Source organism: Atractosteus spatula, chromosome 9 (assembly GCF_055471065.1).
Source record: "Atractosteus spatula isolate fAtrSpa1 chromosome 9, fAtrSpa1.hap1, whole genome shotgun sequence".
Taxonomy (NCBI): domain Eukaryota; kingdom Metazoa; phylum Chordata; class Actinopteri; order Semionotiformes; family Lepisosteidae; genus Atractosteus; species Atractosteus spatula.
The window spans coordinates 12,099,719-12,126,305 of NC_142714.1; the positions used below are offsets into that span (position 1 = coordinate 12,099,719).

General features: G+C 37.4%; 1 protein-coding gene across 27 annotated transcripts in view; it reads right to left on the minus strand.

The window, feature by feature from the left end:
- evla (Enah/Vasp-like a) overlaps positions 1–26,587 on the minus strand; it is a 79,698-nt gene that overhangs the window by 34,638 nt on the left and 18,473 nt on the right. The window lies entirely within an intron of this gene.

Below are 26,587 nucleotides of genomic sequence, written 5' to 3' on the forward strand. Positions count from 1 at the left end.
TCCTATGGTTTCTCAATAAATAAAATGCAACACTAAAATAAAAAAATGTCTTCTGGAGTGTAGTACTTAGTAGTCTGAGAGAAAAACACTATGTACACTACAAAAAATACTATTTTTAAACTATATCTGTTGCGCTATTCCCCACTGTCAGGACCAACCATGCCCTCTTAGGCAGCTTACTGTAATAGCAGTTTCAAATAATTTTAGCAGATGATGCGTCTGCTTGAGTGATCTGACAGACTGTTTGCCATGCTCTGATCTGCCTTTCACTTCCCTAGGGCGGTTGGGAAAAGGGTGTGTATTGGTTATGGGACACTGTCGATTTCACTTCTTTTATCTCAGTTCACATCTTTAAGTGCTGGAAATGTCATTAATGACTTTCAGAGGATTCCTCTGAGTCTATGGTGTTAACAAAAGATCCCCCCCCCCCCATTCTTCTCCAGCACTTACTAGAACCACCACATCTGCTGTTAGCACTACTACAATACAGTTACAACAACTGATAACACTAGCACTATTACTTCTGACTTTCAGACCTATTTCTAAAACTACTGAAACCATAAATGTAAAAGTCCAAAAGTGGGAGCATCACAGGACTCTCTAACCACAAGATTAAAGGTCACATAGTTTATCGTCATGTGGGACCCTGAGCTCATCTTGGTATAAGTCATTTGATATTAAGAACATGTATGAGCCTGTAAATAGGCATCTATAAATATCCTGATTCTGAACACAGGCTAAGAGATAAACTTCTTTGGCAGCTATAGAATAAAACAAATTGGAAAACGATTTGAATTTAGGACACCTAGCTATGTTTTCTTGCCCGACTCTCCCCTCTTGTATTGATTACATTAGCATCAGCACAATGTACAGAAAGATACGCTAGTTGCTGTGTATAACAGACTGATCCATGAAGGGGTCCATTGATGATGTGGGTGGGGCTGCCTGGTTGCTTCAGAACTCCTCTTGCACTGATGGACCTCATTTGCTGCCCTTTCTGCAGGCTCATCCTGACATTACAACATTCCAGCACACTTCCTCATGCTGCTTGTGTTAACACTGGCTTTCTTGAGATATGGGAAATATGACCATTCTGCCATGGAAGCCCTACTCATCAAATCTGAGCTCCATTGAAGGTTTGTGGTCCTGTTCAGGGCTGATCATGAAAAACACTTCATGAAACAAAAGACTTTTATTATGTGCTGTACACACATATATACTAGGTTGCATATCATATAAATAAAACATTTTAGCTGGACCAAACTTGTGGTAACAATAATTCCCATAAGGCACCACATAAAAATCCAATGTGTAAATCAAAATTGTGAATTAATTTAATTTGAAGAAGTGTGAAAACAGTTTACTGACCAAAATAGTAAATATGACTGCAACCCAGAATACAGAAGACTATGTATTAGTTTGGAAGTTTATTTCATCACTGATTGCTTTGCACTGCTTTTTAAATAGAACACCACTCTAATCAACTGTTGTATAATCCTTGAAGTCAGCCAAGTCTGTAACATGGTCATATTCTGATAAACCCTACCAGCAGGACTCAGCACAGCAGACTGTCCGAACATCTGAAACTGGGAAACCAACATGGAAGTTTATTTAGAAATATTTGCAGCACAGAAAAGTGTGATGGCCATGAATGTTCTATATGCCCCAATATATGAATAATATTTCCTATTATTCTGCTGTACACAGTATACTGGAGTAAGGCAAAGTGAATGTTTTTCATCACAGAATGAAGCTCTGCAGTTTATAGCTATCAGAATGCCTGAAAAACAGCACTTTCTCATCACTGGGTTTTAATTAAATTATTAATAACAATTTAGTACTTGCAGCAACTTTTGCAGCACACTATTGCTTTTGTAACAAAAAATCATACTTAAACTCTGAGTGAATGTAGTCTGTGGGTCAGGTTCATACTAAATTGGATGCAATTGTGTACATCAAAACCACAGCCTGCTTCAAATTATAAAACAGCCTTTGAAAGATGTACCTGTAAATATTGTTTTATAATTTGTAAAGAAAGACAATAAAATTTGAAATCAGCAACACTTTATGCTCAAAGACATTTACAGATTTTTGAGATGCTGGAAGACACCAGCACATAAGAATGGTTGAGTCAGTTCTATTTTTTTACAGTATCATTGTCAATATCCGATTCATACTACACCAGTTTCTTAACCTTGATGACAATCCAGTTATGAAAAAGTCTCATTTAATCATTATTAAAAAAAACATTTTCTGCAGAGTGGAACAGCAGGGAATTCCTGTATGCAAAAAGGTCAAATGGGAGGCTTTGTGGAAGAGATTAATGGTGTTGAGGTTCCCCGGGTTCCTCAAGAAACAAACCCGGTTCTAAAACTCTTCCTTCTAAAAAGGATAGTGGGGCTTTGCTGTGCTGTGTGCATTCTGCAGCTCAAATGACACAGAGGCCACAGTGTCTCCAGGCACATTATGCAGGAGGACAGTCCTTTGTTTAGGCAGTTTATTAGGTAAGAGAAACAGACTGCACCAGTTTGCATAGTAAAACAGCTGAGTTGTTGCATGAAAGTGAGAGTGGGATGTGAAACGGAAGCTTTCTCACTAATGAGATAAACAAAAGGTGGCCCCATCTGCCTGCTCATGGTGCAGCAGAGCACTAAAATTAAGAACACGCCTCCCAGCTGAACAGGAGAGGCAGTGCCAACATATATAGTCAAAAACCTTTTGGAAAAAAAGAGAAATGATTGGTTTTCTATTTATAATTGAAAGAAAAATGATTACAGTATCACATATATAGTCATTTCCATTAAGGGCCACAGGCTTCTTCGAGCTTTTTTGCATTGATACAAACCGGCCCGAGGTCTCAGTAGTATCAGCCACTTCATCTTGTTAGACGGAGCCAAGGAAACAGGATGTTGACTGAGGAGGAGCTGACTGCAAAGCTGCAGCATGATTTATTGCTAGAGGTGGCCTTATAAATCCTTTCTGTGATAAAAGGCCTGTGCACACCCTCACAACATGACCTCTACTGAGGTCTATTATAACCTTTCCTCTTATTTACTCAGTGTCATTCTACTCTAACAAGTTATCCTCTTTGTATTTTGATGTGATTACTGTAAACAAGTTAATGTACGGTATGTATTAGTTGTTGTCTTATCTGTTGTGGATCCACAGTCTTGTCCTTATCTGTTTGTTCCACTATGTTGTGTTAGGGTTACAAAGTCTGTCTTACACCAATATTAAATAAAGGCTTGCATGTCCATTAATTGTAGCCAGGAGCACAGTTTAAATAATTTAGCCTGGTACTCATGGTATAGAAAGTAATTTCTGGTTGAAAGTTTCATTGTGAGGCCTGTTTATTATATATTGTCTGTGACAAGTCTTGAAACTACTATTGGGGACTTTCCATGAAACACTGCAAGAATGTTTTATTAGATTTTTGCTGAATGTTATTTTTCTTTTTTTGTGTAAATAATTTTCAACACAAAGCACATTTTGGTAAACACCTTTATGCACAATCTTTTTGGCGGTGTTGTTCATGATTCCTGTGACCACCCCTAGATCTACTTTCAGGTGATTGTGCCACATTTTCCTTCTCATTCATTTAGAAGCCAGCAGCTACAGTATATCACCCTGCAACTCACAATTAGCAACCCTCTGAAGCTAAGCAGGTGTGAGTTTGGCCAGTACCTGGATGAGACATCTCTTGGCAAAGATAAGGTTGTTGGATGAGGTATTATAGGGGCCAGTAGGGGGCATTCCCCGATTGCTTCGTTATAGTGACAGGACACTATACTGTAAAGGCACTGTCCTTTGGATGAGGTGTAAAACTGAGGTCCTGACTCTCTGTGGTCATTAAAAGTCCCAAGGTGTGTCTCGAAATGAGCAGGGCTGTTATCCCAGCATCCTGGCCAAATTTCCCATTGGCCTTCACCAATCACGGCCTCCTAATAATCCCCTTCTATGAACTGGTTTCATCAATCTGTTCTCCTCCCCACTGATAGCTGGTGTGTGGGGAGCGTACCGATGCACTATGGCTGCCGTCGCATCATCCAGGTGGGTGCTGCACATTGCTGGTGGTAGAGGGGATGCCACATTATCTGTAAAGCGCTTTGAGTGGAGTGTGCTACTGTATATAAGTGTAAGGATTATTATTAATAAAACTGATTATGAAATATGTGCTACTTACTCTTCCCGCAGCCTCGTAATGTAGCGTGGAACTGGCTTACAGTATATGTCTGCTTTAGTTTTCTTGTATGTCACAGGAAAAAGTGAATTGCCAGAACCATCACTTCATTTTTTTAAAAGAAATATTTCAGTATGTCATTACATTTGCTGTTCTGCAGAGCTCAGATTGCAACCTCTGGTTCTCACCTGTACACTCATTTCATCTCCATATTTGCGCATCTAAACGCAATTTTGAATACACGGACAAGGTTCAATAGATAAGGATCTCCATCCCCACCCCACCCCCAGCTCCCAAAACTGAAAATTAGTCAAGCTTGTGGAAAGCAAAAAAGGTTGTGCTTCCTCTTCCCCAATGACGCACTATTTTTATTTAAAACAGTGATGAGGACTGGAGTCTAAGACCCTTCCTGTGTTTCGACTCATTATGCCATGTACATACAGTATCATCACAAGCTATTTTTACACAGCTGCAGACGAAGTAGAAAGCAAAAGTTATTTCTTGGAGTACAAAAACACATAATGGTTTGAGATAATGTAAAAGATAAAACAAATTGCATGACAGAAATTTCTTTTTTTTATAAGTGTAGCATTGTCACAGCTATAGAGATTTTTTCCAATAAAATATAGCTCATTAAAGGGAATAAAAAATAAATGATATGCAGTAGTTGCAATATTCTGAAAATATTTCAGTATAACTTTAAAGCACAGTTAAAACAGTTAAAACTCCTAAAGATAATTCTAGAAATACGGTACTTTTGTGTATTTTTCATTCTTCAAGAAAGATCTTCACAGTGCAGACCTGGAGCACTAGTGATCTTAAACCTAAAGTTTGATCAACATAATTTTTGACAATACAACCATATATACTGTTATCCTTTTAATTAAGTATTGTGGAGTTCTAACAGAAGTTTGGGAGGAATGAAGATTAAGTTGAATTGATGCAACCCACAACTAATCCTGATGTAATTTCTCAGACTCCCATATATACCACTTGTCACCTCCTCTTCTTCACTCGTTGTGCATCCCACCTCTCACCTCCACCTTTGTAGCCACCCCTGGGTCACCTTTCACCGAGCAAGGGGTCTTAGCCTCCCCTTAATGTCCTATAGCAAGGAGATTGACCCTCTAAAAACTCAATAAATGATTCTACTTTCACACACTCCTACCCTCATGCCTCGTGCATTTGATTTAAAACAAAAGCTTTTCAACCATGTACAGACAAATCGCTGATTCATAGACAGCAAAGGGGATCTGAATTTGCTGAAATAAAAGCTCGCAATACAGGCTGGCTTCCTGGAAAGATCAATAGTCATGCCCAAGGGTGGAGCAGGTTTCTAGATGTTTATTTCAAACCCTTTAGTCAAGTGCAGTTTTGTGGAAGAATGCAGGGCTTTGCTCTTCATCTCCAATTTGAAATGAAACAGATCCAGTCAGCCTAGATTACATGCTAGACTGGGTCAATTAAAAAACAAGAGCAATCTAGAAATTAGTGTAATTAATTATACAGTTTTAAACACCTTGAAATGTCTTAAATATATAAAAAATCATCTGCTGGATCGTGCTCTGTGTCTGTTGCACATTTGGTGCACATTATAATAACCCATTCTACATCCTGTGTTTTTTGAGAGACCCATTTCATTTTAGAATAGAACTGTAAAATGGTTAATTTAAAAAATACATTAAATGCGTAAATAAATGGAAAAATGAATTAATTGTTCTGCCTAAGGAAAAGGTTTACCAATATGCATCACATTTACTTATGTAAAAAAGACAATTGCAATATGTGGCTTGAAATATAGATTTAACACTTCTTATTTTTTGTATTATTGGTGAATCTGACCAGAATTTTGTGGACATAGCTGCTTTCTGTGGGCCAGTTCCATAACAGACTCTTGTCAACAAGATGCTAGAGTAAAATCCTAGTTTTGCTCAAGAATTTTCATCTGTTTGCTTTAGCCAGCAATTAATAATTTATTTTTTCAAGCCAAGTGCTTGCTGTGCAAAACATCACTATGCATAAAATACACATACAGTATATAAACCAGTGTTAAAAGCTTATTCTTCAAACAGTACATCTTGTATAGACTTCTATGATAAAGTGACTACTCAATGTTCAATTTTGTAAAATGACAATGGGGTAAAAACTTTACCGACTTTCACTAATTCAGCAAATTTCAATCAGTTCTGTTTTACATGATTCCTGTCTTTGGGTTCACCTGCTTAGCAATGTGAACATTTACATAAACATGTATTGTAATGAGAAGCTTTAAACAAACCATCAAGTAGACTACTTCATCAGATTTAAACATAATTATATAATAATTATAATAATAATTCCCAAGTGAGAATTGGATGATGGGTAGTTATAAGCAGAGCTCACTGGCATCAGTAATACACACAAGCAGATACTCTAGTGTCCTTTAGCAAAAATAGATAAAAGTAGAGATCAATCCTACCCTGAGCAATAGAAAAAGAGTGAGCACCCTGAGCTTATACCTGAAAAAGACTCTTTTATTTCTGTTTTTTATTTGTATCTGTTCCTTTGCAGGGTGCACACTAACCTGTTAACTCTCCAGTTGAACCTGAATTTCTAAAGATGGCAATGCAGGTCTGACAGACTTAGTGTCCTAATTAGACTGCTAGTGATCTTGAATTTTTTCAGACATAAAGCAAGCATTTATGTTGCCAGAAGGCTACCTGTCAATGCTTCTAAAGATCACAGAGCACACAGCCTGGCAAACTGTGCCTCCTAGTATTGTACTGCCTATGTCTTTCATGTATAATTCAGCAACCCTGATATCAATGTTAATGCAAACTGTTCATCCTTTGAACACAAACATGGTCAAACAGGAACGTTCCTTAAGTAAGTTTGATAAAGCTCAATTTGGTGTTCTAATCTGGTTCATGCCAGGGTCAGTTTTGGGTCAGTTTCCACCAGCGTGTGTGAACCCATATATTTCTAACGCCAAAATGAATCTGGTAAGCCCTATCAGAGGGGCTACAGGAAAAAAAGGTTGTTACTATTTTGTTAAGGATGATGAAGGGCAGGCTAAATATGGCATTTGCTCAGTTGAAAACAGAAAAAATAACTGTTTTCTCTAACCAGAGTGGGCGGAACCATACCATCAAATGGATTAAAGAAAATTAGCAAAAAGAATCATACCACTTTAATCATAACAACACCTTGCCTGGAACAAAACTGAATGTTAATATCAGTTGAAACCTAGTACTAACTTTGCTGAAATACAAAAGCCAAGAATTTCCATAACTGAAAGGGAAAAAGGAGAGGCACTCATGCTTGACCTTACTACACAACATCTCAAATCACATTTTGTGTCCACCTGTTATGAATATTTAATTAACTGGGCAGAGGTATAATGAGGACAATTTTTCAGTGCTGATATGGAACCTAACCCCTTCCGCTGTCCTTGCAAAACATCACAGAGACCGACTCAGGGCCATGCAGTTGGTCTTTTGTTTCGAGCCTGATTGTATTGAACTGCAGGTTCACTGGAACATACTGGAACTGTTTGCCTTTCTCTGTGCTTTAATAGAGGGCACAATGAATGCCATACTCTTAGCCAACCTGAATTAATGTACTTGTGTTCAGGATACAAATGCAAACTACGTGATTGTGCATTTGAAACCTAGAACATCAGGCATTTCTTTATGGGGAGGGTCAAGGAAATATGGAACAAACTATCTAGCCAAATTGTAGAAGCCAGTACCCTTGTTTATTTCAAGAAATGAATAAGTGAGATCCTTGGAACAATTAGATACTAACTACCAAAAAGATCAGATGGGCAGAATGACTTCCTCTCGTTCGTAGCCTTTTTATGTTCTAACCAGTCAGGGTTTTATTTGTACATCTTTATTGGAGATGTTTTAGAGTGTACTGGAAAGCCAATGTGTTTTTTTTGTTTAATATGTGGCTTTAACTCATCATATACAGTATACTTAGATTTTGCATTGGTTTCTGAATACATAAATTTTTTAAAAACATGAAAACCAAGGATGTCTTTCTAAATATTTATCCCTCAGGTACCATGTGTAATGCATGCAAATGACATCAAAGGGAAATAATTAAGTATTCACCCACATAACTGCTATCGCTGTAAGTAATTGAAACTTATAAATGACTCTAAATGAGTTGCCAATACAAATCAATGTGTTCCAAAGCACCAAATAATCATTATAGTCTCAGCTGTATTATTGCTAATATTTTCTGAAAAAGGTAATGTGCTTTAAATCAGCATGTCATCCATCTGTACACTGCATTAATAAAGTAATGGCAAGGATGCATAAACATATTGGGCAGGTTGGAATAAAAAACACGATCCTATTTGCCCTGATGAAGACCTAGAAACATAGTCTAGAGATCCATGAAAAACAAAACACATTACTGTGAGGAATCCACTGGTGTAATAAAAGTCTGGGTGTCTCTAAGACTTCTTCTTAGATCTTAACTCCAGATGTTAGTGCAAATATTATTTAGATGGATATTGTTTTACACAAGTGTAGTTGTTTATTTCACATATTTATACCCACTGTTGTAACGTGAGAACAGTTGCCAACATTCATCTGTGATCTCCAGCACTGTAAACAATATTACTCAGTTGATAAAAAATGCATTCCAGAAAAACTGCTCCCTGTTTGCCAATAAACTGATTCATTTACTTTTCAAAATGCCTGGTATGTAATTGGTATCACATATTGTAGATTGCTCGTGTTACTCCTGCCTCTGCTCTGTCGGTACAATGCCCTGACTGCCTTTAGCTCTGGAGTCAGAACAAAAGGCGACACCTTTCTGCGGCACAATCACTCTTCCTTGACAGGAACAAAGACACAACCACAAGTAGGTCACAGGGATTCCCTACATGTGCACCTGTCAGTGATTATGGACTGTGCAACCTAAATGCTCTGCAGAAATGAGGTTTTTGGATTTATGGAGTACTTCCTTTATTCCTGAATGACTACCTACCTACTCGTATTAACCACACAAACCCAATAGTATAGGCACACAACATGAATGAATAGATTAGCAAACTAAGTGTTTTCAAATATTTTCATTCTATAAATACTTTTGTTAATTCTAGGTTACTGGTAGATACAGTACCGGGTCAGCTAAACATAGACAGTCTGTTATAGATGGCCATTTTGCAGTCATGGAGAACAACCCTTGATTCATTTCAATACTGGAGAGTCAACTGACCCCAAATGAGTGCTGGCATTGCCCCTGAACTGCTTCCTGGGCACCTGCGTTACAAATAAATACCCACTCTAGTGCCAGTACTCAGATAAGATGAAAAGAAATGCCTTCCCACGTCTCCCAGATGATCTGCAAGGCCTGGAGAAGAGACAGTATTAGGAAGCAGGGGCTTTAGCTGAGCTGGCAGTGATACCGAATTCCCGTCAGAGCGACAGACTTAATTAAACATCAATCATTATGTCTTTCCATGCTGACATCCCTAGGGTTAGCTCATACTTGTTTTAATACATTTCCTTTCCACGTCATAAAAACATAAGTGAGCTGAGATCTGCAGAGTTTACTGTAACACTATCCCTGCCTACCTTTTACCTTTCATTTTTTTATAACTTAAACATCTGCAATTTGGCCACAGAACATATTGTGATTTGTTACAAATAATAAAATAAAACATTACATCTCAATACACAATCAAATGGGGAACAACAAAAGCAATACTGTTCAATGTCTTACTACACGTCTTACGTCCTGAAATAAGACCTGAAGCAATCAAAATACGTATAGAATTCCCTTAATCGTTTAAAACAATAATTGAAAAATATCTTTGCTTATATTAAATCACAATTCTAAAACAGACTAAAAGGGCACTGTGTTACTATGTCCATGATATGCACTTACTGTATTTCAACCTTTGAAATCCTGATCAGACACTTTTATTTCAAATCATTTCTGTTTTTTTTTTGCAAATGCTTTCAAAACTGAGACCCTATTTCATAATAATAATAAAACAATTTTCTACATCAAATTAAGTCAATTGTTGATTTTCAGTTAATTGTACTCGTTATATTGATAAAAAAGAAACAATGTTCTTACTTGTGAAACTGCTGCCAACAAGCCTGATGAAAGTATCATACACTGATGAACAGCTTTGATTTCCTTATTCTTTCTGATCCTGCTCTAGGGAAATCAAAGGATGGAGTCTGACTCATGTTGGCCTGCTGTTACTGCAGCTCCTGTATTTTATTTTGTTTTTTTTCCCTCCTCTGCTGAAAGTGTGCAAGATAGGACTCCTGTGGAGCTGAATCAGCTGGCTTGACTAAAGACTACCAGGATGGCCACAAATGGTCTGGGGCAGACTTGTTCCAGACTGGTTCATCTTCAAAATCCCTCTCTGAGCAGGAGCTTTCAGAGGTCCACCAGTCATACTATTTGAGTCAATGGCGTACAGAAGTGTTTGGAGACCTACGTGCTCACTGGCGACATGGAGTAACATTAAATCAGAGAGTGGTGAAAGATGGCAGCTTCATCTGCCTCCTGAACCATTTGTATTTGGTTCTGCTGCAGAACATTAAGCTGCAATTAAAAAAAGCCTTCAAGCTGGTAAAGTTTAATTCAGTACACCACAACTACCCCCAAGTAAAATGACAGGGGGACACTGTCATGACCAAAAGATGGCAGATTCCTAAAAAATGCATTATATTACAAGCTTGATTTGTGAATCATATTATCAAGTGATTTTTAAAAAATAATCTATTAATATGAAATAATGAAACTTTTATCACTGTAGTGATAAAGGCAAAATCTGTATAATAAAATGTTGTTAAAACTGTATTTCAAAAATCACACAGACCCTCACTTTGTGATATCAGGTATCTTCTCTTACTTCTGAAATGATAATGAAATATTAAACCCAAGGACATTAAAACATAAAGCAAAAGGACGGTTACAAAGAAGAGGAAGCCATTTGGGCCATCTGGCTTAGTAACTAATTCATCTGGAGATCTTATCCAACCATTTCTTGAAAGCAGCCAGGGTATTTGTTTCAACAACATAGCTCTTAAGCTTGTTCCAGACTCCCACAACCTTTGGGTAAAGAAGGGACCCACTTTTTATCTTCAAAAAGACAGAGGAACACTTGAGGCAATCTCCACCACTGTAGGCTCATACAAATTCATCAGCCGTTCTTTATATAAATTCTTGGAAAACTAGCTATCCACTGCCATACCATTCCATAACAAACCAGCTACAATACTTACAGATCTCCAGTATATCCAGTAATTCAGTGTATTAAGAAATATGTTCGTGATGTGCTGCATTAAGAACTGGTCAATTCCAAAATGTAAAAAGATATGCCCAGCTCAGTGGTGCTCTGGGTTTAATTCTGGGCCTGGGGTGCCTGATGATGACCTGCCTGATGTTTGATTGTTCTCCCTGTGTTTGTGTTGGTTTCCTCTGGGTGCTCCAGTTTCTTCCCACAGTCTAAAGACATGCTGGTAAGTCAATTGACTTCTGGGAAAATTGGCTCTGGTGTGAGTGTGGGCTCATCTGTGTTTGTGTCCTGTCCACGGTAACCTGCCTTGTGCCCCTTGTATAATGGAATAGGCTCTGGCTTCCCCTGCAACCCTGAACTGACATTAGCGGTCAGAAAATGGATGGGTTAGGGTTAGTGATCAGTAATGGGAAGAGGGTCTAAAGACAACCAGAGGTTTTTGTTCTCTGCTGCTGGCCAGCACCACGCTTGTGAATCATTGCAGTAAACGCTGTAGCAGTTTCTCCACTCATCATCTGCTTTACAATGGGGCCCACCTGATCAGGCCAACAGTTCAACTGTTTAACAGGCTACAACAACAACAAACACCTAACTGCAAAAACTGCCTTCAGCGGATGGTTGCCTTGTGTTGTTGTTTCGCCAGGAGTATTTTTTCCCCAATAAGAGTTTGCATTCATGACTTCCTTCACTGTGAGATAAACTATGGAAAACAACTTTGGCATGAACCTCAGAAAACTAAAGACCTGTGGTCAAAAGTGCATTGCAATAAATGTAACATTTTTTTGTTAAGTATCACTGGGAAGCTGGCCAACACAACATGACACTGAAGACTCTGCTGCAAAGTTAACAGCTACACTATTTGCTTCGGTCAACCTCCTCTGACTGTTGTTATCTCTTTCTGTAGGACAACAGAAAAATAGTGGTGAAAGCAAAACGTCTCAAGGTCACACAGTTCTGTGGCTGACAGTTCAGTTCAGCAATGCGGTGAAGGGATGGTACAGATGTTCTGAATGACAATGTAGTAGGAAACGGAAAATAAGAAGTCATTTTCTTTCCAAAAATGATTTTGGTATAACATGGTAAAACAGTAAAGCATAAAAAACAATAACATTGTGATATAAAGATGATGAACTATACAGAGTATTGTAAATAATGTAAACACTCTATTTATTTATGGAAATTCACAATGATAAACCTTCAGAATTGTCAATTTTCTAACAAAACTGTGAATAACGGAAAGTATTAAAATTAATGCTACCTGCTACTGACGTTCATCACAAAACAAGATTGTACTGCTAAAGACTGCTCTGAAGTATATATAATCTACTGTACATAGTCTAAAACAATTGATTTTTACTAAAATATATTAACAAAAATGTGAACAGTGGATATAATTCTTCAGTGGATATAATTCAGTCTTTCTTAAAGAATAAAATCACTGAAAAGATGTAATTACAAACTTTTTCTGAAAAGAGGTATCTTTTTTGTAAGTTAAGATGTTAGCTTACAAACTTTTACCTGCATGTTGCCTTTGTTTTTCATTATAACAATGTACTGGATTTTCCAGTTATTTTACATAAGATGTGGGGTATGTAAATATTTCAGTATCCAAGTGACATTGGGCCAAACAGCTCTTTGGGCCAAAGCTTATCCTTGTTTCCATGCTGTTAAGCAGAGATCTTAAGTGACTGTCCCCTGAACACTAGTCCATTGCAGGGATTATCCCCCAGCACTGCTAGTACCAAATTAAACAGCTGGATGGACTAGAGAAACTTGAAATACTCAAAAAATATTAAAGTACAATGGTAATGTCTGCAACAAGGACATGATCCCAGACTTACCCACTATTCAATGCTACACTTCTATGCTAAGCTAAGGTGTGATGAGCAAAAAAAAAATAGCCCATGTCGTCTCTCTACCTTCTGACACAGTAATGACAAGACTAAGAACTGATGGGTTTCTGAGATACAGTAACAAATTGCATGAACCTTAAGTTGCATTTGCTGTTAGTTTTTCCTTTAAATGTAATTTCTTGAGTGTACAAAACAGCTAAACATATTGAAGTCAGTACCTTGTTTAAGGGAAATTTTATTATTTAAGATGTACTATTCCTTTCTGTTACTAATTTTCTGTGTGTGTCAGATATTGGGATATCTTTTTAACTGAGAATTTATTGGTTCTGTAAAAGGTTGGGCCCAGGTACTTTTATTGTAAACATTTGTAAATATCTGTATTTTTTGTCTTTGATTTTGCAAACAAACCATGGTCAGATAATGTAACATTTGATAAGGAATCTGAATTATTTTAAAGCAAAGCAGAGATTTATTACTCACTGACTGAAATTGGATTTGTGCAACCTAAGAATATGGCAACAGTCACAAACACATCAAGACAGTTTTTTTTAGCTGCAGTTGACTTTGAAACTAGCACTGTTCATGACTGAAGGTACTAATCTTTTACAAGTGCTTGTTTCTCCAACACTCTATCTCTCTTGGTGATCTTTGCTACTTATTTACAGTTGGAAAAGAGAACTGCTGAGAGCCATAACTATAGCCAAAGAAAATAGGAAACTTTGTTCCCTAAAGCCTCACAAACAATGCGCTTTCCAAAAAAAAACATCTGAGTCAGCCATTTTTCAGGAGGTTACGTATAAAAAACCATTGTACCCTTTTTAGGTTCTTCAGTGCAATGAGAAGCCAAATGAAGATGAAAGCAGGAAACCTCTGAAATGTTCTGGCTCAACGACACCTCAGTAATGTCCACAACAGCAGCACAAACCACAGTCGAAACAGGAATTTGTGATGGCAGGTCTGCAAGTGGAAGATAAATACAGCAGCAACACATGTCAGCAGACACAAAAACAAACTCAACTCTTAACATTGTGTTGATATCTAGGAAAAACATTTGGAGGAACCATAAATTTAAAGTCCAGGAAGGAGCACAGGGAATCAAAAAAGAAGGATTATCCTCTACCAGACACTGAGAACTGAAGCTACACAGCGAGCCCAACTACACAGACTCCTGCAACAGTCCAGGAGACTCCAGGCTGCAGGTAGCAGCTGCACATTAACAAGGTCCCACATTACAAAAGGCATAGACACCTGCACCACAGCAGATGAGGAGGCACACAGGCAGGCAGGCCTGAGCCCTGATAGGGACAAGTGGCAGAACGGTACTGAAAAGGTTTGAATAAAAAAACAGCAGTAGAGTGGCAGCCTTGCTGCTGCCTTCCAAGGAGAGACAAACTCAGATGCTCCAAAGTAAATAAAAAACCATGCAAAAAAATACAAAAATGAATAAAATTACAAGGACTTAGTTCTTTGAGATGTGACAGCAAGATTCATAACCGTGTCCTTTCTCTGGAACAGGAAAAGATTATTATTATAACCCTCATGCATAAGATGAAAGTGAGTGCGTTCATCTTTACACTTGGAGCCTGAGTGCAAGAGTCAAATGAGCCAGCCATGGGGAATATCTCCTTCTAGTCTCACTTAACATGTCTCTGCCCTTTCCAAAGATGCAGTCAATGAATTTTACCAGCTGGAAAAACAGTCTGAATTGCTGCAGAGCAGAATTTACAGTTCATGACTTTAAGAGATTGTGTGCAGTATTAGAAATATTACTAAACTTCTTTGCATGTTCTTTACAATTCTAATTTCTAACTATTCAGGGAACTTGGATTATAGCATTCTGAATACCAACTGATACTAAAATCAATAAGAAAACCAGGCAGTCAGAACAGGTAAAAACCTTCAGTTCTGAGTCCAACACTTGTAAAATTGTTAGGCTTGCAAGTAACAATTTGCTTCGTTCAGACACTATGGCTAAGAGAGAACTTAACTTGCTAAAGTTCATTAATATTTGCTTTAGATATAAATAGTTCTCAAGCCACCTAAGCCAAAGGCAATGGAAATGCAGTTCAAGATCATGATTTGACATTTTGCAACATTTTTCTGTTGAGACATGAATACTCTCAGCAACAAAATGTGGAGTCAATAATAACCCTCTGGCTTCCTCTTATCTGAAGAGGCTAATCAAATTAGAGCCAGGCTGTATAAGAGCGTGGCACTTTCAGTCTATACTGTCTATCACAGAAGCTTCACCTGTTAAGAGATGTGGACACAATGGCTGGAATGAACAAGATGTGAGAGGGACAACTGGAGAAATTTAAATCCCAGGTGAGGCATGCTGGACTACTGAAATAGCAGCCAAAACACCAAAAGCTGATATTGCAAAACCTGATGCTAGATATGAATAATATGGCACCATTTCTGCTGAATTAAAATAAATTTGCACAACAGAAAATACTGCTGGCAACACAGCAGAACACTATATGGAGCAATATTTCCTATGTAAAAAGTGTCCAAGCAAGCTAACAATGAGACTAAGAATAGTTACAAATGAGAAGAAAGCATCTGGCAGGCTAGAAGCTAAATTGACCTGAGGATCCAATCCAGCCATTTCTTGAAAATATCAAAATAATGGGGAACTTCCTCTTTACCAGAAGCACAGTGTCCGTCTTATAAACAGGAGGATGGGGTTTCAAAATCCTAGCCAAGACAGGAAATACAGAAGTCCTCACAACCTATTTATACCACTGGTAATACTTTTGATGAGTTAAACATTGTATCTTAAGGAACAAAGATTAAAACTGTCCAGTGAGCAGAACTGAAGACATAAAACTACCGAGCAGAGGCTGTTTTAATAATTTGGGAGCTTTGTAGAAAACTAGTGCTTGTAAGTGGATATCCAACATGGCATCAGGCTGCTCCTGTGCCTTGCACTGCAAACTGCTCCTGTGTCTTATGCTCATAGACCTGGAAGTGACTGCACTTCTGAAGAGTGTAAGTCTCACTTCAGTGAATAAGCACCGCTAGGTAATGCCAATCTGTTGGCATGACAACTGGAGTGGAATATCCACTTGGCCTAGGAAAAAATGCTGAAAAAAAGTGAATAAGCATTTGTGATGCAATGAGTAGCAGAGCTTTAAAAGGTCTGTCTTTCTACTTTACATCTGTATTAAAAGGCATATTTTATTTACAAATGCTAAATTAAAAATATTGCTTGTGCATGTGTGTGAAGTAAAAGTTAGACTAGAACAACTAAGACCTTCTCTACCATCATAAGAAAACTCAATAACCCACCACTGTGTGACACATTTTCAGAATGGGAGAAGGACTTTTCAAAAGTGGCCCTAGTAATTCTAAACTTGGTAAATAAAAACACCATGTCTTTCCTCCATACAAAGCATTTCCATCTCTATACAATTCCCATCACCCTCTCAAGAGACCAATGTTCCCACAATAAAAAGTGTGATGCTGCATTTAAAGCTTTCAGAAAAATGTGTCTGTCTGTTACAAACTTTGATGGAATACCTCATAGCTTTTGCATGAAGACTAAGGATGTGTGCTCCACACATTGCAAAACTCATGATGCAGCTGTTTTATGATAATGTATACAGCAAAAAATTAAATATACAGAACAAATATAAATGAATGTTTGCTAATAATTTTATTTAGATAGTGTGTTGACGTAGAGCTTGAGAAACAGCGCAAACCATTTAAAGATCTGTTGTCTCAATTAGTCTTATAAAATTCAAATAAGAAATTTGCACATAACAGACAGAGAGAATACCATCAAATAGCCTAGGTTTATGTGTAGCTCAGGGTTTGTACATTAAATAATTGTACTTACAGTAATGGGCCATTCACAACAGGCAGCTTCTCAATCACCTTCTATTGTATATCTGTTCACAGATTGCTATTTGGCTAGAACATTGAGAAATGACTTGGCACACAGTGCTACTGTGCTACAGGATAGCCAAAAGAAATACAACACAGGCCGACTCTTCTGTCCAAAGTCAAAGGTAATGCACGAGACTGTTTCACAGAAAACACAACCCAGTTTCAACTCATTTATTCGGCAGTGGCTTGTTACATGATGAACTAAGATTTACTATATATTTTATTAAGAAGCAGAGAGCAATTTGGCAGAACTTGAGACTATATGATATTCTACATGATATTCTATCAGTGTTGCAAATGACCAAGTCGCTTACATACTGTAATCATAATAAATTTGCATTGTTTTAATTAAGTTACACAAATTCACCAAAAGTAAATCTTCATAAATACAACATATTCTCATCATTACAGCTAGGCCAAACACAGGGAGCACGATGGGAGATTCCAGGAACTGTAAAGTATGCTCTAGTAGTTAAAAAGAGGACTTGCGATTTTACGTTTTATGCTTCTGTAAACCAGACCACCCAGTTCTGCTCCAGAAGCAATACAATTCCACCTCTTTTTTTGTATATGTTTAAATCATATAGCAGGTTTTTATAGTTATAGTTGTTTATATGGTATACAGTAACTGAAAAAAAATCCTCACCTTCAAAACTGCTAAAACTAAAACTGCCATGATGCATTAAAAATACTTGCACGTTACAGCCAGAAAATGAGTGTTATGATAATAATCATCTCTGTTTTAATGAAACAGGATATGATAAAAGACAACAAATATGTCTCTCTGCATTGCACTAAAGAAGGTGACTGAAGCTAACTGTATCACAAAAATTGGAGTTGTTTGATAGAGAAAAAAACAATTAGTTTATCAAATCACTTTAAATGTACAAGTTATCCATGCCTGGTCAGACATAGAGAACCGTTAACCAGTGTCAGAGTTGTCTTGAAGAAAACAAATATCATGAGAATATGATTAGTGTGCTTATAAAATATAAGTCAAAGAGCAGAACTTCAAACAATGTGCAACATGAAATCAGCACAGGGGTTTCAGTCTTTAAGCGAGTAACTTGCATGTTATTTACCTATACAATTAACAGTTCCTGGATAAGAAAAAAACAATTTTATTCATGACTGACAGATGTTGCCTTAAGCAGAACAAAGGCAAACATTCTTGCCACCATGACAAGCATAAAGCACTACTTATTACTTTTTTTTCCAGAGAATACAAGGAATGACCTCAAGCTCATTAACGTATATACAGTATAACTAATACAGATCTTTGCCTCTAGGCACCTGGAACATATGATTTCTTATACAATGAAATCCCAGGGTGAGGCAATAGAGCTTCTTTTCCATTTCAAGGCTTATTTTTGTTCTATGTCAAGGACAAGATCCAAGACAATATCTAAGACCTCTAAAGATATAAGAGGAAAGGCATTTGTTCATATCAACACGGAGATGAAAAAAGCAAACACACTGCAAAATGTAGAGTTCAATAAGGAATTACTGATAGGATGTGATCTGTCACCCGAGTTCATTAATCAATCCTCATAGTGGTCACAGTGGAGACTGGAAAGTGGTACCATGAAAGAGATATAAAGATGTCTTCATTGGCTAGTTTATAGATTCTAAAACTATATTATCAGACTAAATCATTTTTTTGTGATGGCTGAATTCCTTCATATTTTTAGCTAATCTGATTCAATTTCGTCTGTACATTCGGAGATTTGCCAAGGCGAAAGCATTGGGCTTCTCGGCTCTGTTGATTTGATTTATGAAATAAAAAAGCATCCTAAAAAAGACATGATTTAAAAAAATGTTTGGTAAACAGAGCAGCTCTTACAATAACCACAGGTATTTTTAGAATGAAAAGTCCAATTAAAAACAGAAATTTCTAAATGTTGCAAAGAAGCCAAGATATAAATCAACTACTGAAAAGACTGCAGGAAGATATGACAGTGGATTATACTGTGAGTCTTTTTTTCACCCCCAGACCCTCTGCACCCACTTTCAGCAAAGTAAATTACTTCTTGTTAAAGAACACTCCATCTGACACAAGATGTCTCAGATGTGGGATTACAGAAGGCTTTGAAGGAGATCATTAACTTGGTCCAGTTTAAAACCCAAATTAACCAGGATTTAACTCCCCTGCAAGGCCATAATCTCCAAACAGTGAAAACAGAATTGCAAGACAAACATATCATAAGAAACTGATGGGAATTTTTAAACTGGTTTGCTGTCTATCCCTCCTCAGGCAGATGTTTCTTCTGGGGTGGATCAGGTAGTACAAACAAAGTGACAGGCAGTCAATGCTTCAAGGGAACTCTGCATCAGAAATGCACATCTAGAATATGCTACAACTGGAAAACTAATCTCTCTTCAGAAACTAGAGAATCAACACTCCTTTGGGATTTCACTTACAAATTTCACAACACATTATTACTAGAAAGACTGGTCTCCAGTTAGAAAGTTAACAAGTGCTGGAATGAACATTTCATAAATATGACAGAAATTTAAATACATAAAAATGGTTTCTACAGGAATTTCTACCAAATACATAAATAGCAAAACACACTGTACAGCTTTCTAATACAGTCACAAAAGCTTGAACCGAAAGAAGGCACCGAAAATGTAGTTCAGCACAGTTTAACATATAAGAATCAGAAGGCAGAGATGAAAAAAGAGGGAGTGAAGGATTAATTTTGGGGCCAGTGTGTACAGCATTTATAATTGCTGTGAAATGTTCTTGTATTTCTTTCTTACAGAAACATGTATTTGCATACATATACATCTTCTTCTCATGACAAATTTCCTGAGAGGAGGAACTGTTAACCTCAAATAACAATGAGGTTTCAGGAAATGAAAGTAAAAATTTAAATAATTCCCTAGGCATTTCCAAATTTTTATTTTAATATATAATTCTCTAGTTAACTCTTCACTTCCTACATAATAAGTACCGCCCTTGTACTTCTAATAGTTTGTAAACCTATTCAGTACCCACTGGTCATAATGGTCTATTTTTGCCACTTATTTAAAGTTCTTAAAATTTTATAGGAAGAATACTTCCTCTGAGCACAAACAGTTCATGTGGGGACCATTTATTTGTGGTGCCATATTAACTGTGTATTCTGAAAAAATGGTTATCACAGACCTTGTTATTTCTGGAACAACAAAGCAAGCCATTGAAACTCAAGGCACTGCACCAATGTTAGATCAACTGTATATACAGACAGTCTTTCTTTTCAAATTAAAACAAGGGTATGCTTTGCCTTTTATCTACTGTACCTTACTACCAGAATGACCCCAGATAAAGCACCATCTCTCCTCTGCTACCTCCTGCCTGAACTAGGCCAGGGATCCCCACAGAGATCCATTTCCTGAAACTAACAATAAGCTAAATAACAACTACCCCTGCCAGTTTTACACTAAAGACTGGGTCAAGCAAAATAATGGATTTGAATCTTAAGTTCCTGTGAATTTGAATGTCTGCTGTCACTGAATAACATGCCTAAAGTGATGGTGTGCAGAAAATGGAAGTAATTTTTATAAAAGTGCTTTTGTTATAAGGTGCCAGCTGAGTTAGTAATCAGCAGGAATCCAGGAATCCAGTCAGTGAACACTTGTTCTACTATCACTCCCTAGCTATATGAAAGGAAGACTATGCAGCAGGAAAAGGTTAAGCAGTACATCATAGGACAGTGAGGTATGGTGCTGGTTATTGTAAGCTGTGTTCATGTCACATGCAATGCTTATGGATGACTGCAGCTGTGATAAGGGCATCTCTTCCCGAAACTGGCATAAATACCTGCCTTCAAGCTATGCAGATGTTGGTGTAGTCAACCTTATTTGCATGGTATTAGAATTCCCCCCCCCCTTCTCAGCTCTATCATTATTCTCATTATTAAACCATGGCCATAGCACACTACTGTCACGATTGTAGTCCCTCCCCCTTAAGGCCGCTCCGGCTCTTTCACATTTGAGTTGATTTTGTGCACCTGCTCCCGGTTCCTGCCTCCCTACTTAAGCCAACCGCTCACTCTCTGCATTGTTTTCCAGTATCAGCCGAGTCCGGGACCTGGAGTGCGTGGTCCCGTCCCCCTTTTTACCCCCGACCCTTCGCCGGATTCTGCTCCAGTTTTTAACTTTGTCATGTCTGTCTACAACCCCTCGCCGGATTCCGCACAGGCTTTTAACTTTATTTTGTTTGTCTTGGATGGACCACCCGGCTCTGGACATTTGCCTCGTCAAGGATTTCCCTATGGACACTCTTTGGACTGTTTGCCTTGGACTCACCCCCCAGAACACCAGTGCACCATGGACATGCCCCCTCTTTTCCTTCCAGCCCCCTTGCATGCTTTTTTCCCCGTGTTTTCCTCACTCTTCCCCGGATTGTGTTGTCTGCATAGGGTCCTGAAAGAACGCTTTTGTTACAACTACACTATACAAATAAACATGTACTGGGTACATTTTCATAAAAAAGCAAGTAATTTTAATCTAATCTGCCTGTGTAATTTTAGGAACCTAAATGACAGAATGTCAGCTATTTTCACCTATCAACAGGAAGCCATTGTAGAGAGTACAAATTGCAGAGAACAATGGTAGCCTCTAGGAAATTGTTTGGCTTTACAATGAAGTCCACAACATGCAAGTTGTTGTGGCAACAAAGGCAATATGAGTTACTCTAAATGAATAATCATTAAAGAGACTGTTTTTCTCTAACTACTGAAAAGAAAAATCATGAACCAGTGCAGCAGAGCCAAATGAGCCCACAGAGCAAGAAGCCCACACTGAAGCCTGAAATTAGAATGGTCTTATCATGTCAGTGTACCCAACATGTATAAAGGTATTTGTCTGCAGATTTGTCACGACATTGGAATGCAGTAATAGTACACAGTACCTGAAGATTATTTTTAGTGAGGCAGAAACAAGACATTGAAGAGAATTCAGGAGCAGCTGAAGTAATACATTGAATCATTAGAAGGTACACAACAAAACCACTGTCTTTTGATTTCAGGTAAAAAAGAACAACTGTAAAATGGATAAAAGTACATTTGTTTTTGTAAAAGTCTCTTTTCTCAGGATACATTAAAAATGGGCATGACCAAGCCCATCATTCAAAGTTTTACTTGCCCTTTGGGATCTAGATGCCTGTTTCTCAGTGATGGAAGGCTAGTCCCTAATGGGATATCGCTCACCCCAGCCCCCATTTAGTGCTCAGCTGTTATGCCTTTTCCACAATAGAAGAAAATTTACAAACAATAAATTTGGAGGACAATATTTAATGGATGTAGACGAGTGATCATGACAGGTCATTTTCTGTATCATAAGCAGTATTGCAATGCAGACTGTTTCTTTCATTCAGGCTCTTCTATTCTGTCTACTGAGTAACCCCTGCAGTCATCTACTAACAAAGTAGTTGCCATTACAAATGGTGATCTTTTCAATTGTCTGCATTGCATTGCTGGCTGACCTTTTTACACAGCTTATAGCTGGCACTGTCTGCAACACAATACAGTCTCCACTGTTTTTCTGAATTACAAAATAAACTATTTGAGTTTATCTTTTATATTTGTGAACATGTGAGAGATTTATTTAATCTGAGATGCTAAGACTCCTTACTGTGATAAAATAGGTACACCTGTTCCTCAATTTGCCAGATGTAGTTTGTGACATGAGATAAAGTTGATGATAAAGCAATACTTCTAAGTTAATAAAGTGATAGGAAAATCAGGTACGTTGTTTTATTACATCATATTGTTGTTGTTTCATACAAATTTGTAATTAGTATTTCTTAATGTAGTGGACTCTGCAAGCCCAGTGCACCAATAAAAGATTATCAGAGGAAGGAGAGATACAGTTCTCATCAGCACCTTTAAAAGCTCACAGTTGAGGATATCTTGACTGACTCATACAAATCTATCCTGGCAATGGTCAGTCTTGGTCAGAGTGAGCTAATAAAATATCATAATATCTGCACGACTGGGTCAAGCCTACAATCCAGACAGGTGGGAGATCAAGCTGGACCATTGGAAACAGTAGCAAGAACATCTTTCTTGCACATTTACAAACAATCGCTATTCTGCAAAAAAAATGTTACGGCATTTTCTCTGAGAAAATGTTACGGTATAAAAATACATTGCAAAAGAACATCAGGCTTGTGAACACACCTTAATCCTGTTACTATAGTGAAATAGACACTTCTCTGCAGAAAATTAGAATGCTAATAGAATTTTTTGAGTACTTAAGTTAAATAATTATGTAATAATAATGTATTATTAAAATAATGTAATATCCACAACTAAAGTTAATGTATAATACTACTACTACTACTACTAATAATAATAATAATCATAATAATCATAATAATAATAACAACAGTTTCCTTCACACCATCAACTTTGATCTCTACAGACAGTAAATGTCCTGTTCTGTACACCCTGTTTCACAAAGTAGTATAAAGGCTTGTGTGCAAGCTGAAATATTGTGCACTGTACAGCACATTCCCACTTTTATCCTGTTATTTCTTTAATGTCAGATCACAGCCACAGGCACTCTGAGAGAGCTCCGTGCAGCTGAGCAGAATTCTAGAATTCTTTGCAAAAGCACTCCTGATGGAATGCTTTCCGCATTGCCATTCCCCTCACTCTCCCTCCCTAGCAAAATGACTCATGCAGACGAAACAGCTCTCTCTGCACACCTCCAGCATCTCTCTCTCTCTCCTTCTCTGTGCTGATAACCTTGTTATTGACTGCACTGCCTGAGTCTGTGCCTAATTTGTAGCTTACTCATTTGCTATCCGCTTTAATATAAACACCAAGGTTCATCTTCCATCATCCTTACAAAGTAAATGTATGGTGGTTTAGGGAAACTATGCTATTTGGGTTGAAACCTGATAGTTTGTTTACTAGAGTATAGTAAAGTAGTGTGTAATGCATTCAGGCATAATACAAATGTAGTGCTGCAGTTTCTGGGGTTCTTGGTAGAGATTTCAAGGTAGTAACTCCAGAATAACACCTATAAGTAAGCATGAGGGATGTCTGAAAGATTGATCCCACATATGTTACACACTCATATTTGGTACTATTTTACTTTGATCTACCTTACTACCCTACTTTCAAATCTCCATCTGTCCATTTCAGTAATCAGCACCACAAATGCTTCACAGCACAAAAGAGAAAGAGCAGAGCTATTTACCTAGAGGTGTCATAGTATGTCTGTTGAGCTGTTCACACAGTAATCTGAAGAAATCAAAGAAATCTTGTGAAGAAAATGGATTTAACATACTAAAAAAGACACATTACTTTTCTTACATCTCTAAAGACATAAATATTTTCTTTCCTATTTTTATTATTCAGCCGGGTATCTCATCTCTAAATGTGTCATAGTCACGAGTGCAATGACCCCAAAGAAAAATCAGAGGTCTAACATTCACTAAGATATGATTTTTACATTATTCTATTACAACATTTCCAGAATACAGCAGCACAGAGATGCAGTTAAAAGGAACTGGAAACACATATTACATTGTCAATGGGACAGCCAAGTATCAAAGATATACACATCATGCCCTAACAGTAATATTTATTCAACGCAGTGTTCAGTGTCTCTAAACTCTGCAGCCAAATGCAATAATCTTCTAACAGTCCTTCCATTGCAGCCAGAATTTGTAAATAGAACTGTACATTTGGAGAAGCAGGCAAGTCAGCCAAATTCACAAAAAAAGACCAGACAGTTATTTTGTTCATGTTGGAATTAAAGTGTATTTAAATTTATTTCCAACAACTAGCAAAACCTGAAAGGAACACAAACCAATCAAAATTTAGCTGAGCACCAAGATACTGTATCATTCCAGTTCAAAAGCTCTTGAAAATCAATTCCTGAGATATATTTCATTTTTGAATTTACATCATCAAGCTCAAAGTGCCTTTGATAAATTTCATGGATTACTGTGAAATTAAATCTCATTTCCCCCTCTTTCCTCCTATCACAATCTCACTCTCTTCCCTAGAATAGCAGCAGATTATGAAAAACTCTTCTGGCTTCGACTCCAACAATTTCTTTTCACAATCTAAATAATAAGCAACAGTATGAAGATAAACACTTTCTTCCACATTCCCTAATAAATATATGCCAAATTTCAATTTAACACAGTGCCAGAAAAACTTATAAATATACTTAAAAAATGCTTTTCTGTGATATTATGCTGTGATATACCCTACACTGCACAAAACACTGATTACCAAAATGGACTATAAATATTCTCTAATCACACTGTTTAGTGAAATCTGCGATCCATGACATTACAGTGATAGTGAAACTAGCCACCGTGATCCCAGTTGAGTTTTATAATTTTGTAGATCTCTTCGGTTTAGGTTGTCTTTGCTACGCAGCTTTGTTAGTTTATAAGAACAGCATAGTCCAAAGTCCAAAGATAGCATAATCCAAAGGTAGGTGAAGTGGTGTAGGTGACAACATGTATGGCTGCAAACTGAGAGACAGTAGGCATATTGCCATCTTCAAACCACTATGAATCAATCCAGTTTTAAAAGTAGAAGATTTTGCACAGCAGGAAATCTAGTAAGACATGAAAGGATTTATACTGTAAAGGTAAACACTTTAAAAATAGATTTTCATGTTTTGAATTTTTGGGAAAAAAATAGATTGGACTACAAAGATGTCTGTAGAACATGAAGTGGACCTGTGTGTTTGTTTTAGCTACAGTAATCCTGCCTTTCTTTGAAACTCAATGTACTTACTTGCTTTGCTAACCAGTGAGGAGAAGTGATCCAGATACACGGTAAAGCTTGGAAATGTAAAACCTGTCACATTGCTGGACAGAAAATTAATTTTGAGGTAACATATCACAAAATAGTTTTAATTAACGTCACTTCTCTCTCTGTTACAATCCTTTCACTAACAAAAGAACCCCCAGTGCCCAGTCTTGGTCTTTAACCATGACAGTGCAAAATAGAACTTTTCAGCATCTCTACGTTACGTCCACATCTACACTGAAGACACACTAACCTATTTCCAAAATTCCTATGAGGATTATGAACTAAGAATGGAAAAAATAACTGTCTAAAAGGGACAAAAGACAAATCAGTCTTTTTTTTATTAGCCTGGATGGCTGATGTCTGAGAAAAGAGCAACTCATTCTTAAACATCAAATGAAATCAATCTATGCCTATATCAAAGCCAAATAAGAACTAGTTGTTGTAATACACAACAAAGCTGGAGAATGCAATGCGTCTAAAGCCATGCAACTACAAGAGATCACCTTTTTCCTGTATTCTGTATCATCTTTTCCTTCTCCCAGTCCCAGATAACATAACTCTGTGAGAAAAAAGCTCTGGGGGAAGCTGGCAGCCATATCATCTTTTGGCTGCCCAAGACAGCACACAAGTC